We start from the raw sequence: 19635 nt of genomic DNA, 5'->3' as shown, positions 1-19635 counted from the left end.
ACGTCACACGCATGTGCAGTGAGTCCGACGCGGGAGCGCGCCTAATTTAAATGGGAATCGCCCATTTTAATTAGGAACGCCTTAGGATGCACGGAGTTAAGTTGCACTGCCGCAATTTTCCGGGTAAGTGCTTTGAGGATCGCTACCTAAATCCGGAGAATTGCGGCCGTGTACCTTAAGTCTGAAAAGTTAAGTTAGGCAGCTTTTCTGTGGATTTGGCCCAAGGATTGGTGAAAAAACTTCAGTGGAGACACCTTTTTCCCCCGTGATAACTCTTATGCCGGCCAAAACACAACGGAATTCCATCAGAGTAAAATAGAACTTTTTGTTATATTTGAACTCCGATGGAATTCATCGGAATTTCCCATGGAATTTCTCCAATGGGGCATACAAAAAAAAAAGTCCGTCAGACATTTTCCATCGGAAATTCCGATCGTGTGTACGGGGCTTTACAGGAGTACATTTCCCTTCCTAGAGGTATATTTCCTCTCACTTCCTGTTGTCTCCCTCCGTTTGTAAGTAGGAGTCATTTGTAACTCAGATGTTTGTAAGCCAGGGACCGCCTGTATTTATATTTATAAGTCCGAGGTTGTGAAGCACTTGCACTTTATATCACTAAGGCTACTTTCACACTGTGACGTGGGCAGCACTTTACCGCTGTTATAGCGGCACTTTTTGACCACTAGCGGGGGGACTATTAACCCCAGCTAGCAGCCGAGGAAAGTGGTAAAATCGCCTGAAAAGTGCCGCTGCCGTAACGCTTTTAAGGCGCTTCAGCAGCGTTGCCCATTGATTTTGATGGCAGAGATGCTTTAGGAGCGGTGTATACACTGCTCCCGCACCACCCCAAAGATGCTGCTTGCAGGACTTTATTTCCAGTTCTGCAAGCGCACCGTCCCAGTGTGAAAGCACTGCGGATTTCACACTGGGGGGGCATGAAAGGCGCTTCTAAGGTGCTTTAGAGGCACTATTTTTAGTGCTAAAATGCCTAAAAAGCGCCCCAGTGTGAAAGGGGTATAAGAGTGGAAATCTGCACATCTTCTCACATCTTAAGCCTCGTACACACGACCGAGGAACTCGACGGGTGAAACACATCGTTTTCCTCATCGAGTTCCTTGTTAGGCTGTCGAGGAACTCGACAAGGCAAGTTTCTCCATTCCCGTCGAGGAAAAAGAAGACATGCTCTCTTTTTGGCTCGACGGGATCCTCGACAGTTTCCTCGTCAAAAAATGTACACACGACCGGTTTCCATGGGAAAAAAAAATCCCAGCAAGTTTCTTGCTGTTTTTTGCCGAGAAACTCGGTCGTGTGTACGAGGCCTGATATGACATAGTCTAAATGGGCACTAATACAGCTTATGGACTTATAATTGTGGTGCATTTATTTATATGGTTTATAATAAATTGCAACATGTTTTGAATATTTATTTGTTTAGAGATTATTTTGTCATGTATGGGTTTATGTGTTTATTTGTTTTACTTATTTAGGGAAAGTACCTGTATCTTTGTGATAAACAGCATTTAAGTTAGTTAGGATATTCAGCTGCTACCGGGTAGGGGGATTACAAAAAAAGTGAGCACAGCATTTTTATATATTTTCTATCTGCCTAGAGCTCAGCTAAGTAGGGGCTTAGATACAGCATTGATAATAAGATAAAGAGAACAGCGTAAAGTGCAATAGCACACAGAAATTGGCTTTCATTTTCCTGGCTATTCACAACCAAGGATGATTTACTGTCATTATACTTCCCACCAAACTTTCATTTATAACACATGAAGAGCAAACATGAAACATCATGAACATTTTCAGGATAAGAACCACTGGAGTCTTTATTTTACTGTACCAATATTGCTGTCACAATATACAAATGGAAGTGATTCTCAATAAAATCATGCAAGATATTATGATGTGAATGCACACTCATCATTCAGTTTTGTAATCTACAGCAAGGAAACTATTCATTGTTATTTATCTGTATAGATGTCATACAGTGATTCAGCAAGATAAAATGTATTCACCCCAGTGAACGGTAATCACAATCTATTGCTTAAATTCTCTTGCTAAATAAGATTTACTGGGAGATGCTGCATAGATTAGCAAAGCTCTTACTGATGTTAAAAATGTTTCTTCTATACAAGTACAAATTCCCAATGCAAGGCTCACATCTGTAGAGAACGTATGTTAACTAGAGAGCCAGTCCTCAATTTCTGCTTATGCTGTGGAATTTTTCACACCTAATAATGGGAAAAAAAATTGTACATTTAAATATATAACAAAATTCAATACAATACAAAAATTGTAACAGGTTTATCTTTACTGTATATCTATCTATCTATCTATCTATATATATATATATATATATATATATATATATATATATATATATATAGTGCCCCCTTACTTTCAGTAAAGGCGCTACGCTAAAGTTAGTGGGAGAATGAGAGAGATAGTTTGCTCTCATTCTGAATTATGTCAAATTTGTCTGTCGCCAAATCTGGATTGTGTGCTAGACTGTGTTCTAGGCAGGTGGCGCCAGAGATGTCCAGGTGGAGCCGCCTTTCCCTAGCAGCCAATTAGAGGAGTTTTCCCTCGTGGGGTATGCTGGGGAGGAGTATTTCTGTGGCGGAGGCCGTTGTTCTGGGTTCTTCGCGGGTTCCTGGTGCGGCACCCACCTTTAGGGTGTGCGCACATCGCGGGCCCCACCACTATGGCCCACCTGGCCTGGGGTCGCGCGCAACGCGGAGTTCCTGACTCTGGGCCTTCATGGCCTGGAGCAACTGATGCTACCAGGGGCCCCAGTGACTTACTGGGTTCCCAACTCTACTGACGAGAACCCAAGCTGTGAATACTGACAGATAACCTTAGTACTGTCAGTCGGTGACCCCAAAGCACAATTTACTGGGAGGATATGCTCAACTATTCCGCTCATCTAGGTTTTTGGCCTGTGGCAGAGGCCTGTTCCTCCCAGCAACCTTAAAGTCACTTTGGCTGCCAGGCTCGTGGCAAAAGTCTGTCCAGGGGCACTTCACCCACTCTGGCTAGAGTGGCGACGAACTGTATCTACTACTACTGAGAGCAGGATTGCTCGTCTCTTATCCAAGCCTGATACTGCAAGGTTCTCTTACTTCATCAACCTTTTCTGTCCTATCTCATGTTGATGTTGGTCGTGTTGGGCCGAGACAATAAAGCATTCAGAAAATCTTATTCGCTGATTGGACATTCGTTTACTGCTCTACTCACTACAACCACCCTGCAGATCCCAAAACAACCAGTGGCTCCTGAGGGGGTAGCGCTACTAATACATGCATATATATATATATATATATATATATATATATATATATATATAAAATTATTCAGTGAGACTAATATTCAGTGTATTCAGTGAAAGTCAATGCAGTGATAGATCATGCACTATAGTAATTACAGGCATTTTAATATTCCTATTTAAATGCATGGAACACTGATTAGCTGAAGGCTAGAACCTCTTTAATATTTATGCTAATGTAAAAAATGTTTCCAAATAAAATGTTAGAGGTGATGTATGAGTATAAAACAGTGACATGTACACCTATATGCAATTCCATACACAAGTGCTACCCAACTGGCATTGATGTTCAGGAAAAGGTTTACATATTGGCAAATGTTTTGGCCATTACTGGATGCTTTTGTGAGAATTACAGAGAGAGAGAGAGAGAGAGAGAGAGAGAACACAGAAAATATTTTTACAGAAATGTCTTTCTTATAAAAAAACATTACTTACTAAGACCCCTTTCACACTGAGGCAGTTTTCTGGTGTTTTAGCGCTAAAAATAGTGCCTGTAAAGCACCTGAAAACTGCTTCTCATGGCTCTCATGCCTCCACAGTGTGAAAACCTGAGTGCTTTCACACTGGAACCATAAGATTATAATTGGGCGTTCCAGATTTGGTGACAAAAGTTAGAACCTCCTTATATGTAGGTGGAGCCTGTCTTATTTAATTAAACCTCAGACTCTTAAAGTGGAAGTAAACCCTTCAATTTGATAGTTACAAAAACAGTTAACATTCCCGGCATGCTGGAAATGCTAGCTGTCACATTTGCTTGTGCTCTCAACCAAAATGGCTGGTTTCATAACAGGTCACATGTACAGCATCATGGCAGTTGCAGTTTAAACAGAGGTCAAGATTAGTGTTGAGCGGAATACGCCATATTCGATTTCGCGATATATCACGAATATATAGCCGAATATTCGTGAAATATTCGCTAAAATCGAATATTCGTGATATTTTATCAAAAAAATTTTTTTGCGAAATTTCGCTAATGCGAATGCGAAGCTGATTGCGAAATTTCGCTAATGTGAATGCAAAATTGATTGCGAAATTTTGAAACATTCAATTTCACCTGCCCTTTGGAAAAAGTGTGGTTTTACGTAATGGACCCTGCAACTAACAAGGTATTAATAAAATAAATACATTATTATATAGATTTGAGGGTTTACTTTGACCAATTTGTATATTGATTAGTTTAATAAATATTAAATAACCATAGATTTGGAAAATACAAGTAAACCGTTTACGTTGACATCTCTTAAATGTCTTTATGTTAAACAGTTATTATTCTCATTAAAGAGGTGAAATGCAAATGATGATGACACGGGACAAAAGATGGAAAATTCTTTGAAGATGTGATACACTGGAAAAACGCACAGAAACACTCCACTCTCTCCTATGACAACTGTGGTAGGAGAACTCTGATTGGCTCTGATGCAAAAGAAGGGCAGAGAAAGTATTCGCGAATATTCGGAAATCGAATATTCGCGATTGCGAATATTCGGCAACATAAAAGGATCGCCTCAGCTTAGATACTCGGCCCAGGGTCTCTAATCATACCAGCAATGCTTTTAGACGTCGATGGAGATCACTAGGATGTGATCTGTTTTAAAAATAAAATTGAAAAAATACGAATATTCGGAATAGCAAATATTGGCCGCGAAATTCGAGTTATTCGCGAATATTCGAATATGCCATATTTGTAACGAATATTCGCAATGCGAATATTCGTGAGCAACACTAGTCAAGATGGCCGCTTCCTTGGCTGAAAACGATAGGAGGGTTTACTTCCACTTTAACTGCTCTCTTTGCTATTGTATGAAGTCATCGTGCCAAGATAAACAAAACATTCTACAGCCCTCATAAAGAGATTTTGGATGCCTATATAGCACTTTGGTAGTAATTGAAGCTTAAAGCGGTGTTCCAGCCATGATTTTTTTTTAAAGTCAGCAGCTACAAACACTGTAGCTGCTGACTTTTAATAAGGACACATACCTGTCCTAGGCACCTGCGATGTGCCCCCCCCCCCCCAGGCTGATCCCTCGATCATTGCAGGCCCCGGCGCCGCCATCCTCACTAAGGGAAATCTAAGCCATGTGGCTTCACTGCCAGTTTCCTACTGCGCATGCGTGAGTTTCACGGCACTTTATGAATCGGTGGCTGTTCTCTGGGATACACATAGGGCCAAATTCTCAAAAGAGATACGCAGACTTAACTGCTGTTCAGCCTGCGTATCTCTGTGCCTAACTTTGGAAACGATTCTCAAAAGGCTTTTTCCAAAGTTAGGCAGAAAATCTGACATGTGTAAGACACTTACACGGTCAGATTTTAGGATGCAGTACCGCATCCGCCACTGGGGGCATTTCTCATTGAAATCCAGCTTTGCGTATGCAAATGAGGACTTAAAGGGTCACTAAAGGAATTTTTTTTTTTAGCTAAATAGCTTCCTTTACCTTGCTGCAGTCCTGGTTTCATGTCCTCATTGTTCGTTTTTGCATTCATGTTGCTGTAAATCCTCTCTGTTCTGGACACTTCCTGGTTGCCTGTTTCCTGATGACCACAGTACTGGGAGATTTCTCACGGTGGTCACTAATCAAGGAGGTGTGAGTAAAACTAAACTGGATTGGTGCTGAGGAGTTTTAGACAAAGTATCACTGCTCTCTATTGGCTGACTGCCCTCTAGTGGCTCTCTGTACATCAGAGAACCAGGAAACAACAGCAAAAACGAAACTACACTGCAGGCACATTATATGATTGTTTTTTTATCTATTTTTAATCATTTTTAAAAGGAATCAGTTAACTATTATGTCTCTATGCCCTGTAAACAGTCATTTCAGCAAAAAAAAAAATTTCCTTTAGTGACCCTTTAAGTAGATTTTCAAAGCATTTCAGCACTTTGATTTCTGCCTAAGTTCCGAATTTGCCGGCGCAAAATTAGGGCTGGTTTTACAATGTGGAAAGTTAGCCAAACCTTGTAAAGGCCCATTCCAGCGACGGCATTTGGTATGCATTCCTGAGGGAGAACTCCACGGCAATTTTTAAATTCAAAACCGGCATGGGTTCCCCCCCAGGAGCATACCAGGCCCTTAGGTCTGGTATGGGTTGTAAGGAGACCCCCCCACGCCGAAAAATTGACGTAGGGGGTCCCCCTACAATCCATACCAGACCCGTATCCAAAGCACGCTACCCGGCCGGCCAGGAATGGGAGTGGGGACGAGCGAGCGCCCCCCCCCCCTCCTGAGCCGTGCCAGGCCGCATGCCCTCAACATGGGGGGGTTGGGTGCTCTGGGGCAGGGGGGCGCACTGCGGGCCCCCCCACCCCAGAGCACCCTGTCCCCATGTCGATGAGGACAGGACCTCTTCCCGACAACCCTTGCCATTGGTTGTCGGGGTCTGCGGGCGGAGGCTTATCGGAATCTGGGAGTCCCCTCAAATAAGGGGGCCCCCAGATACCGGCCCCCCACCCTAAGTGAATGGATATGGGGTACATCGTACCCCTATCCATTCACCTGTAGGCAAAAAGTAAAATGTAGTAAACACACAACACAAGGCTTTTTAAAATATTTTATTATTCTGCTCCGGAGGCCCCCCCTGTCTTCGTTATTAGCTCAATTACCAGGGGGGGCTTCTTCTTCCGCTCTCCGGGGGTCTTCTTCCGCTCTCCGGGGGTCTTCTCCGCTCTCCGGGGGTCTTCTCCGCTCTCCGGGGGTCTTCTCCGGACTCCGGGGGGCTTCTTCCATCTTCTCCCCTCTTCCGCTGTTGACTCGGCGAACCCCGGTTCTTCTGCAGCTCTCCGGTGCCTTCTTTTTCAGCGCTGGCTGCCTGCTATGTTTGTGTGTTAGCTCGATTTCAAACAGGCAGCCGGCGCGGTCTTCTGTGGCGTCAGGGTCTTCTGGTCTTCTGTTCTTCCGATGTTGCCTCGTCGCCTGTTGTCGCTGTAATGATGGAAGCGCGCCTTGCATCCCATTTATATAGGCATCGCCGTCCCATCATGCTCCGGTAGGTACCCACGTGGTGGGTGCCTACCCACGTGCACCCACCACGTGGGTACCTACCGGAGCATGATGGGACGGCGATGCCTATATAAATGGGATGCAAGGCGCGGGGGTTCGCCGAGTCAACAGCGGAAGAGGGGAGAAGATGGAAGAAGCCCCCCGGAGTCCGGAGAAGACCCCCGGAGAGCGGAGAAGACCCCCGGAGAGCGGAGAAGACCCGTGGGAGGGCGGAAGAAGAAGCCCCCCCTGGTAATTGAGCTAATAACGAAGACAGGGGGGGCCTCCGGAGCAGAATAATAAAATATTTTAAAAAGCCTTGTGTTGTGTGTTTACTACATTTTACTTTTTGCCTACAGGTGAATGGATAGGGGTACGATGTACCCCATATCCATTCACTTAGGGTGGGGGGCCGGTATCTGGGGGCCCCCTTATTTGAGGGGACTCCCAGATTCCGATAAGCCTCCGCCCGCAGACCCCGACAACCAATGGCAAGGGTTGTCGGGAAGAGGTCCTGTCCTCATCGACATGGGGACAGGGTGCTCTGGGGTGGGGGGGCCCGCAGTGCGCCCCCCTGCCCCAGAGCACCCAACCCCCCCATGTTGAGGGCACGCGGCCTGGCACGGCTCAGGAGGGGGGGGGCGCTCGCTCGTCCCCACTCCCATTCCTGGCCGGCCGGGTAGCGTGCTTTGGATACGGGTCTGGTATGGATTGTAGGGGGACCCCCTACGTCAATTTTTCGGCGTGGGGGGGTCTCCTTACAACCCATACCAGACCTAAGGGCCTGGTATGCTCCTGGGGGGGGAACCCATGCCGTTTTTTTCTTTGAAAATTGGCATGGAGTTCTCCCTCTCAGGAATGCATGCTGAGCGACGCTGTCATTTTTTTTTATAATTATTTGTTTTCCCGGCGCGTCTTTTTTTTTTCACCCGTCGCAACTTTAGTGTCCCGTCGAAATTCTCAAAGCCGCCCGGCGTTAATTACGTTCGCGCGCTGCACGTCGGGAAAATGACGTCACACGCATGCGCAGTACGGCCGGCGCGGGAGCGCGCCTCATTTAAATTTTAAACGCCCCCAGGAGAGGAGGACCGCCTTACGACGGCGGCACTTAAGTTACACAGCGTGTAATTTCTACCTAAGTGCTTTGACGATCAGGCACTTAGGTAGAAATTTTAAGTCAGTGTAACTTAACTGCTGAAATTTAAGTTACGCACAGTTTTTGAGAATTTGGCCCATAGTTCCCAGAAGAAGATCTGCCTAGCAACCGCCATTTCTGGTAAGTAAAAAAAAATATTTTTTTTGGAGCATTTTCATGTAATTTTTTTTAGGATGGACCTCCGCTTTAATGAATTAAGTTCATATTTTTTATATTACACAACAATTTAGCACAAATAACAATAGCACAAGAGCACCATGTAGTATTGATTTATTTAATTTATTGTATTCATTTATGAATTGAGAATCAGTTTATCACATTCATTATTTATTTATTGTATTTTACACTAAATGTATTTTTTATATAGTTATTTATTTACATAATTACATAGTTAGTCTGGTTGAAAAAAGACCCACGTCTATCCAGTTCAACCAATAAAAGGGGGAAAATATCTAATCTAATTATTGTCACCAAACCATATGATGTAAACATAATATTCCATAAGGTAAGCTTTTAGATTGCTCTTGACTGAACAGTTAATCAGACTGACATTGTTGTATCAATTACTAAAACATTATTTACCCATCAGCACACACAGGATTTTCAAGATCCTCAACTGCACAACAGATATGAAAACAACCTGTACTGCATAATGAATGAAAACATGCTGTACAAATACAGGTACATTTCATTCTGCCTGCTGCCTCCTCAGTGCTAAGTGCATATAATTCTTTATTTTGTCCTGCACTATGATTTATTCTGACAAGCATAAACTCCTAGAGATTTCACTTTCAACAACACTTCGTTGTCACCAATGCATGTATTTTCAAATGCTTGTCTTTGTAAGTTGATAACACAGCAATGTTTTTAAGAACTGCAGGGACTTTCAAAATGTACAGCTATGTCTTCTTTTCATTTATCGACTATATTGTAATAGGCTAAGAAAGAGAGGTTGATAAAATAAACATAATGCACGTTCTTACAGTGTAGTTTTACAGACTATTACAGTTTTTTCTGTTTTTTAGAATAATATATTTATCGTGGTAAAGAAAACCCAAACATTTACCGCCTGGGCATTGACGGAACTAGGAAAACGTTTTGGTCTCTCCCCCTCCAGTAACGGGAGAAGGGAGCATAATGCAGACACTTTAGACATTTTTTGGACTCGTAACCTAGATCAATTCACAAATCAAAATGTCCTCTTCTTTTTTACTTTACACTGATGAATAGGTAAGCATACAACCAAACCAGTGTGTCTATTGATATTTCTAGCACAAGGTTTTTCCAGGGTATGCATAGAAGCCCACAATGATATTCATTTACAAAGAGACTGATTTACTGACGGCAAAAAAACTGCTCACTTTGCAAAGGAATAATATCCCCAAAGCTTAGTAAATGGGATGAAGCTCAGCTGACCTCTATCACCCAATCACGTGCAAGTTTTTATTTTATTTTTATTTTCCCTGCACATTATTAGGTATTTTTTGCAAAGTAAACTTTCACTACATTCATCAAGCTTTGGGGAAAAATTGCTTGTAAAGTGAATAGCCTATATGCTTTTAGTAAACTAACCCCACACGTCTCATAGATAAACCTTGTGTCTTCCCTTTCACAATCCAAAAGCATTAGGCCAAACATTCCTAAAAGGGTACAGGAAGGGTATTTTTAGAGTTCTAGTATCAAATTTAACAATCTGTTTAGAGATGCCTTGGGGTCTGCAATGTCATTTTTTTTGTCAAACTTTTTTTCTTTCAAGCCATTGAAGCCAATAATAATAAGACCTTAAACCCTAAGGTCAGACTGTAAGGGTCCTTTCACACGGGTGGACTGCCTAGCGGACTCTGCTTTGCTCATAAGGGGATCGATCCAGTGATCCCTGCTGAGCAGGTGGAGGACAAATCTGTCTCCGCTCACTGTGCAGAGATGGACCTGTCAGACCCTGCTCTCCTCTATGGGGAGATCGGATGAAAATGGACAGATCTGATCCCATCCAATCTGATTCACTAGCCGGATGGAAAATAGGGTCACCATACATCTGGATTTAACGGACAGGATTGGATAGCAGCGGGTGTCACCGCTGACATCCACTGCCCCATAGGAGTGAATGGAGGCTCTGATCAGGTCCGCCTGAAAACTGACAGGTGGACCAGATCAGAAAGCCCATCTGAAAAGGACCCTAAGAATTCTGCAAATGCCTCTATCGCCAAGGCAAACAACAGGGCATAACTGTCTTGTGCATTAGAAAAATATGAAAGGGTCAAATATACAGTATAATTATGAATATGCAGTGGAACCTTTGGTTTATAATATAATAGCTTAACCCATTAGATTGATTAATCCTCAAAACCAAATTTGGCCAGAACCTCAAACATGTAGGGCCAATAGGTATCCAGGGCCACCAAACTTCTGTAACTCTTATTCCAGAATTCCAAAGACAGTGTAGGTTTATTGAAGTGGATCAACCGGGGATAAAATCCATGTGAGCTGAACGAACAATGGTTGCAACCACCTTGTTTGCCTTGGATTTTTATTAAGGAAATATGGTAGAATGATTCTCAATATAAATAATTTTTGTGGGGCTTAAAAATAACAATTAATAACGCTGACATGGAAGGAAAGAGATGACCTTTCTCAAATACACGTGTATACACCTTGAGCAGATGAGGAAGCAAACTTTGTCTCTATAATCAGGGCTTACACAAGGCTAAAGACTCTTTCCACCCCATTTGACAACATGGAGGTAGTAAAGTACTCTTTCGTAGCCAGAGCGCGCCTCATTTAAATTTTAAACGCCCCCAGGAGAGGAGGACCGCCTTACGACGGCGGCACTTAAGTTACACAGCGTGTAATTTCTACCTAAGTGCTTTGACGATCAGGCACTTAGGTAGAAATTTTAAGTCAGTGTAACTTAACTGCTGAAATTTAAGTTACGCACAGTTTTTGAGAATTTGGCCCATAGTTCCCAGAAGAAGATCTGCCTAGCAACCGCCATTTCTGGTAAGTAAAAAAAAATATTTTTTTTGGAGCATTTTCATGTAATTTTTTTTAGGATGGACCTCCGCTTTAATGAATTAAGTTCATATTTTTTATATTACACAACAATTTAGCACAAATAACAATAGCACAAGAGCACCATGTAGTATTGATTTATTTAATTTATTGTATTCATTTATGAATTGAGAATCAGTTTATCACATTCATTATTTATTTATTGTATTTTACACTAAATGTATTTTTTATATAGTTATTTATTTACATAATTACATAGTTAGTCTGGTTGAAAAAAGACCCACGTCTATCCAGTTCAACCAATAAAAGGGGGAAAATATCTAATCTAATTATTGTCACCAAACCATATGATGTAAACATAATATTCCATAAGGTAAGCTTTTAGATTGCTCTTGACTGAACAGTTAATCAGACTGACATTGTTGTATCAATTACTAAAACATTATTTACCCATCAGAGATCGGATGAAAATGGACAGATCTGATCCCATCCAATCTGATTCACTAGCCGGATGGAAAATAGGGTCACCATACATCTGGATTTAACGGACAGGATTGGATAGCAGCGGGTGTCACCGCTGACATCCACTGCCCCATAGGAGTGAATGGAGGCTCTGATCAGGTCCGCCTGAAAACTGACAGGTGGACCAGATCAGAAAGCCCATCTGAAAAGGACCCTAAGAATTCTGCAAATGCCTCTATCGCCAAGGCAAACAACAGGGCATAACTGTCTTGTGCATTAGAAAAATATGAAAGGGTCAAATATACAGTATAATTATGAATATGCAGTGGAACCTTTGGTTTATAATATAATAGCTTAACCCATTAGATTGATTAATCCTCAAAACCAAATTTGGCCAGAACCTCAAACATGTAGGGCCAATAGGTATCCAGGGCCACCAAACTTCTGTAACTCTTATTCCAGAATTCCAAAGACAGTGTAGGTTTATTGAAGTGGATCAACCGGGGATAAAATCCATGTGAGCTGAACGAACAATGGTTGCAACCACCTTGTTTGCCTTGGATTTTTATTAAGGAAATATGGTAGAATGATTCTCAATATAAATAATTTTTGTGGGGCTTAAAAATAACAATTAATAACGCTGACATGGAAGGAAAGAGATGACCTTTCTCAAATACACGTGTATACACCTTGAGCAGATGAGGAAGCAAACTTTGTCTCTATAATCAGGGCTTACACAAGGCTAAAGACTCTTTCCACCCCATTTGACAACATGGAGGTAGTAAAGTACTCTTTCGTAGCCAGAGGTTTTTCTTCACTCTCAGCAGGTTAATGAAATAACAGGAAGGGTAAAGGAAAGCTGAACATATGCTGCTGTGATGATGGTGGGGAATTAAAAACAAACCTGTTGCTTTTGCTTTACGCTGCAATCTACTACTCATGGACATCTAATGCCTTGTACACACAATAGGAATTTCTGATGAAAACAGTCTGATGGAATTTTTTCATCAGAAATTCCTATCGTGTGTGGGCCCATAGGATTGTTTTCCATCAGAATAAAATCCTATGGGAAATTGCAATCGTCTGTGTGGAACTCCGTTGGAGAAAATTCCTACGCATGCTCAGAATCAAGTCGACGCACGCTCAGATGCATTGAACTTCACTTTTCCCAGCTCATCGTAGTGTTTTACGACACCGCGTTTTGTACGGTTAGAATTTTGTCTGACAGTGTGTATGCAAGACTGGTGGAAGACAGCTTGATCGGAATTCTGACGAAAAATTCCATCAGATTTTAGTCCATCAGAAATTCCTATCATGTGTACAAGGCATAAGAACCAATGTACTTTCCTTTTACTAATCACACAATTTATAATGCTGCAGATGTGCAAACGCTGTGTGCAGATACAAATTTCATGTGCCTCAATAACTCAAGCGCACAAAAAACATCACCACAAACACATACTAATGCCATATTGCTCATTCTCCAAATACTGTATATGAACCATATAGTACTTCCTAACAATACTTTTAATATGGAAACAAATAAAAATAAATGTGTAGGTACCAAGGCTTCGGGAATCTTGGAGGAGTGCCAATATCTTAGTAATTTTCTTATCTATCAGTATCATAATCAGTAAGAGCTAAATAAAAAACGAATAAACGGCAAAGATAGCTGTACTATGTTGAGCTGTAACAATCTTTATTTTGAGCAGAAAATATTGTCTTGTTTTACAGTTTCAGTGCTTTTTACAGCGGATGTATTTTCATGTTTTATCACTTTGCAAGAAACCATATACATTATCATGCAATCTCTTTTAATCTTAGTATAAACATTAAAGCACTGCCCAGTCAGCAGAGGCTGGGATTATAGAAGTGATCTTAGTCTGCTTTAAACTTGCACTCATCCACCAACTATCAGAAAGTAGCTATATTTATGAATTTTAATAGCAATGTTTTCATTATTTGTATTTGGCCCATTTTAACATGACTTTTGTTACTTGATGTATCTGCCTCCTACTTGTTATAATTATATACGCACTGGGGAATGCCAAGAAGGTATTCAATTATATGCTTATATGTTTCTTTAGTATATTTCTGCTACTGCAGAGATGTTTGTGGAAATTTGTTTTTTTTGATTTACCAACTTTATTTTTTTTAAATTTGAATTCTAAGAAAACTAATTATAGGGGCTCTTTGTAGACAACATGTTTGTTGGAGTAAAAAGTAACGTAACTTACCATTTCTGCACACTTCAAAACCTCTTTTAGCTGTGGAACATTATATAAGGAATAAAACATAGCAAACATATTGGGACTTTAAAAAGTAATCCTGGATGCCAGCTAGCACAATCCTATTTGGTTGCCATGGGGATTGAGCAGCATTAGATGAAGACTTTAAAGGACTCACAGCACATTTTTAAATCAAAAGAATCTATACTAAGCCCCGCAGTTCCTGCTACAGGAATGTGCCTATTAAGGAAAGATGACATCCTGTTCAGCTTTAACAGTCCACTCTGATCATTTGCTCTCTGCTGCTCTGCTGATGGCATGGTATCACGTTACTCCCTACTGTAGCGCTGAATTGTTTTGTGCTGTCTGAACACTGCTCTGTATCATGGTTGACCTACTCTATTTTATATCACCGCTAACAAAATATCTTACCAGGTCACCCATAACCTTCAATAAAAAAATCTTTTTCTCTGTGACACCAAAGAAATCTGTCGACGTGTATCTTTGTTTTTTCATGTCATAGAGGTTACTTTGTTAAATTGAATAAAATATATATAATACATAGAGAAAAAAAGGAAAAGAAACATGTAGAAATGCTGTTTTAAAAGAATGTACGAAACCAAGTATAAAATAAGCAGATAACCGTACAATGTAGGTTACTGTATCAAGCTTTCAATAAGTGTAAAAATGCTGCTAATGTTGTATGTTTCTATCACATAGGACTCATTTACACTGGCATTTGGGGGTGGCACTTACCTGCAAAATAAAGCCTGCGATGTCGCCGCTGGTGGAAACATTCATCTTCACCCCTCTTCCTTGCAGGGCCACGGACTCCGGCTCTGTGACTGGCCAGAGCCATGTCACTCCCGCACATGCGGGTGGGAGCCACCAGTCACGGCACATGCTGGGGAAGAAATGGCACAATCGGTGTACTACAAGGTAAAAATTTCCTAAACAGCACATGTTTAGGAGATATTTTCAGTACATATAGGTAAGACTTAATATAGGCTTACCTATATGTAAAAATATCTTATGGGGTTTACAACCACTTTAAGCTGGGAAGGCAGCAGAGAGTGTCATGCACTTGCCACGGCTGCTCCATGTTGTCAAATGGGGTGGGAAGAGTCTTTAGCCTTGTGTAAGCCCTGATTATAGAGACAAAGTTTGCTTCCTCATCTGCTCAAGGTGTATACACGTGTATTTGAGGAAGGTCATCTCTTTCCTTTCATGAAAACATTGAGAGTATCTCTTGAGTACCTTGCATGATGCTTCCATGTGTTTCCGAATGTGGCCATGAAAAATTTAACATATGCCGGAAGGACTCCGCAAATCACAGCCATAGAGGAGGAGAGCAGAAGGCAGTCTGCCGGAACATTGTATGGATGTGGTAATATAGGGACATTGCTCTGCTTTATGCCTCTTGATCCATTACACTAAACTGTTAAACATTTTTGTTTTGCATGTCTTTTTGACATGTTATTTATAGTGCAACTCAGATGCATCCTCTTGTCAATATCAGCAATATAGGGCAAATTGGCCATTATTAAAATACCCTGCATAGAGCCTATGTGTATGAGCAATTTTTATCTTGTATATTTTTGACTAAATAAATTTGACTACATTTCGTCAACGACCCATTATTGCCTTCTACAGCCTAAGTAGTCATCTTTTGATTTCCCTTATGTAACCCTTTGTAAGTAAATTCAGTGGTGCTCACTCCTCCTCTTCCCTCAGAGACAGAAGGGATAATCTGACACTGGCGAAGGCTGCAATGATGAGAAAGGTGAGACTTCAGATGGGCACTGAACAGGCTGCATTGTTGGTCAATTTATAGGCTGCAGATGGGCACTGAGCATGGTGCATTGATTAGCTGTGACCCTAATTTTGCTTCAAAGTTCTTTATTTAAAATGTACGTTTTTTTCCTTAAACTTCCCTCTTAAAATTGGGGTGCGTGTTATACGCCTGTGCGTGTTATACTCCGATAAATACGGTATATGCACTTTATATGCTAGTTTATTGATTTTTCACAATTAGGGGACCTTACACGTGTTTATTTTTATTTTTAAGTGTGATGCCGCTGGGCATCACCAGCTGGAGTAGCTGTCTGGAATATGTTGTTCACAACAATGTAACCATGCTACTGGCATTACATTGTCACTTGTAGGGGTACTAGAAAACACCTGTTGGTGAATTCTGATATAGTGTGACCTTAAAATATATCCAATTCCAAAATGTTTTCTTCCTTTATATAGAGAAGGGGAGGGTTAAAAGCAATGGCTATATAACACCATATACTACTACTACTGATCTTCTGTGTGCTTGTTTAAGATTGGGATTAGCTCAGTCACAATCTGTTCCTCTGTCACAATCTGTAGGTAGATTGCAAATAAACAAAAAAACCCTTTGGGCTACATGTCATTTTCAGAGACCGTTCTCTAAGCAATTTTTAGTGCTAAACAAGACCATCACCTGAGCTTATGTCAAAATGGTGGGAGTGATCTGTTGTATAGATTACAGTAAGCCTCAGGATTTTGTCAAAATGTTTGACAAATGGTCCAGGAGAGATCATGGAGGGGGTGATCTATACTGTTCTTTTTATAAATAAAAATGCAGTTGAAAAAGTGTTGCTGGCAAAGGTGGATTACAGCCAAAGCATATTGATTCTATGGATGTTTTCTGCTATAGACAGTGAGCTATTGGCTGCTATAAATTGTCATTTTAGGACATGGTAGGAAATTCAGGGGTTATAGGTAATTGCAATTTGCTGGCAGCAGAGAGTTTGCCAGTGCTTTGCAGAATTGGGGTGGTTAGTGTCAGGATGCAATAGAATTCTTGGCCAAGATAGGGAAGCTTAGATAAAAATGCCCAAACTCCTTGGAAAATTGATTAAAAAAAAAAATTGCCCTAGTTTTATGTATAATTTATAATTATAACTGTATATGGGACAGCCATATTTAATCTCTTTCCAACTGACATGCATATATATAAATATTGTGTGAAGACTGGCCACCACACATGCTTGTAGGGGTATGGGCTAGGGTGTAATCCATGAAAAATGTAGAATATGCAGAAGGGAGTAGGTGAACTCAACTGGACTAATGCCCTGTACACATGATCGGTTCGTCTGATGAAAATGGACCGATGGACCATTTTCATCAGATGAACTGATCGTGTGGGGGCCCGAATCAGTTTTTTTTATTATTGGTGAAAAAACATATAACCTGTTTTAAATTTTACGTATGGTTAAAAAACCGATAGAAAAAAAACGATCGTCTGTGGGGAAATCCATCGGTCAAAAATCCTTGCATGCTCAGAATCAAGTCGATGCATGCTAGGAAGCATTGAACTTAATTTTTCTCAGCACGCCGCTGTGTTTTACATCACCGCGTTGGACAAGATCTCATTTTTAACCGATGGTGTGTAGGCAAGACTGGAGAAAGCCAGCTTCATCGGATATCTGATGAAAAAATCCATTGGTTCGTTTTCATCAGACGAACCGATCGTGTGTACAGGGCATTACAACAGAAGGAATTTCACAACATAGTTTAATTAATGTCAACTTTTTGGATGGGCACAGCCCACCTTTTTCAAAATTTTCTTGAGAAAGGTGGGCTGTGCCCTGTCAAAACATTGACATTGATGAAACTATGCTTGAAAATTTTTCCTGTTGTAAGTCCTGTTGAGTACACTTACTGCATATATACATACTGTATATTTGTGTATAAAAAACACATTTAAATAAAATGACTTTAAAAATACTGTATTGTGTGATGTAAAAAATGTAAACAACCACAACTTTATTCTTCAGGGCCTCTGATGATAAAATGTAACTAATTACATTTTTTACATGTATGTGAGAAATGTCAGAATTGGCAAGGGTTTGAAAGGTTAATATTTAAACAGTTAGGCTCTGCTTCCTACTTAGTATTGAAGAATAATGTTAAACCTAACTATACCCCTTTATCTCATTGCTAGTGTACAAGACAGGGTCTGTGTGATTGAAAACAATAGAATCTCCATAGACTTTAATGATATAAAAATGCCCTATATGCTGCAGCTAGTCTAAAGCTACACTTGAGAGAGCACAAGAGCAGAATTTTTTTTATCCACAGCAAGAAAAAAAGACTTTTAAAATCAGAATTATAATGGGATTTGATAACTGGTCTACTTTAAGTGCTAGACTGTGTCTGTAACATGGCAGGAACACTGTCAAACTGTGTGATATTAGCTTTGTAAGTAGATTAAAAAATTCTATATAAATTAAGTTTTAAAATCACCTGGGAAAAATTCCAGGCATATATGACCTTTCAGGAAACTCAGTAATGTGGTGTCCGGAGGCTTTAATACATTTCATTAATTGAAAAATAGGCGAAATTAGTCTTGGGTACAATTTTAACAGAAGAACCTTTCTAATTTAGTATTTAATAAATTACATTTTACCATGGAAAGTTTAGTTAAAGTTTCACTTGTTTTTATTGTGCAAATTAAGCAGTTACATCTCCGCTATGTTTATTAATGTAGAGTATATTTTAGATGTTTTCTAACATGCTCAGGGGACATAAGTGGTAGATAAAAAGACTGACTCAAGCTACGAAACTTCCCTTTATCCTTTTCCCCAAGAAATAATAATTCTGTGGTCTCCTTATAATGCATATTTCAAACGGCAAACTTTCTCCAACCTTCTGCATGTATGTAAATGTGTTTATTTTCATTTTATTTAATCTTTCCCCAAAATGAATATTTGAGTTTGGTATAAAATGATTATTATGGGAATGATAACAGATAAGGTTTAACACAGTTGTATGTATCCATGTTGCACATGCTGTAAAAAATGCAGAAATATTTTTATTTAAAAAGTATTCGATATGCAAGTGTGTATATCAAATTGCACTGGTATCCCCAAATGGCCTTTAAAACAGTTACTCAAAGATCAAGTGATATCATCTATAAGCAGGTGGTACAGAAAACAATAATCTCAAAATTACAGAAATATGTATTCTATTTAATTTTTTTTTTTTTTGCAAGCTGGTCCTTCCTTCTATTTTTGTTTCCCAGCAATAACCAACATGCTTTTATTACACTTTTTAAAACAATGGTGTTGGGCAGCTTTTGAAGGCTTTTCTAACAACATTCAAAAGGCGAAAATACTTTTCTGTGACCTTTACCCATATTCATCTAAATATTTCCCATATTACCCCCCAAAAAAAATGTAATGTACTTTTCATATTCAAATGACATTTGATTTTGCAACATTCCATTTCACAAGATCCATCCATTAGCTGCCAGATAATATGGAGAGTGAATGCAGGTAGAAATTAATAAATTAATACCATTTTAATGACCATAATTATTTCCTTTGCAAATTTTGTGTCCAGAAGTGGATTATGTTTATGACTAAAATTATGTTTTTTTAAAGGCAAATATTTTCTTATTTACCATTTTTTGACCAGTAGATGGAACTCTGCATAGATTGCCAC

Source organism: Rana temporaria, chromosome 4 (genome assembly GCF_905171775.1).
Source record: "Rana temporaria chromosome 4, aRanTem1.1, whole genome shotgun sequence".
NCBI lineage: Eukaryota > Metazoa > Chordata > Amphibia > Anura > Ranidae > Rana > Rana temporaria.
This window is presented reverse-complemented; position numbering follows the sequence as displayed.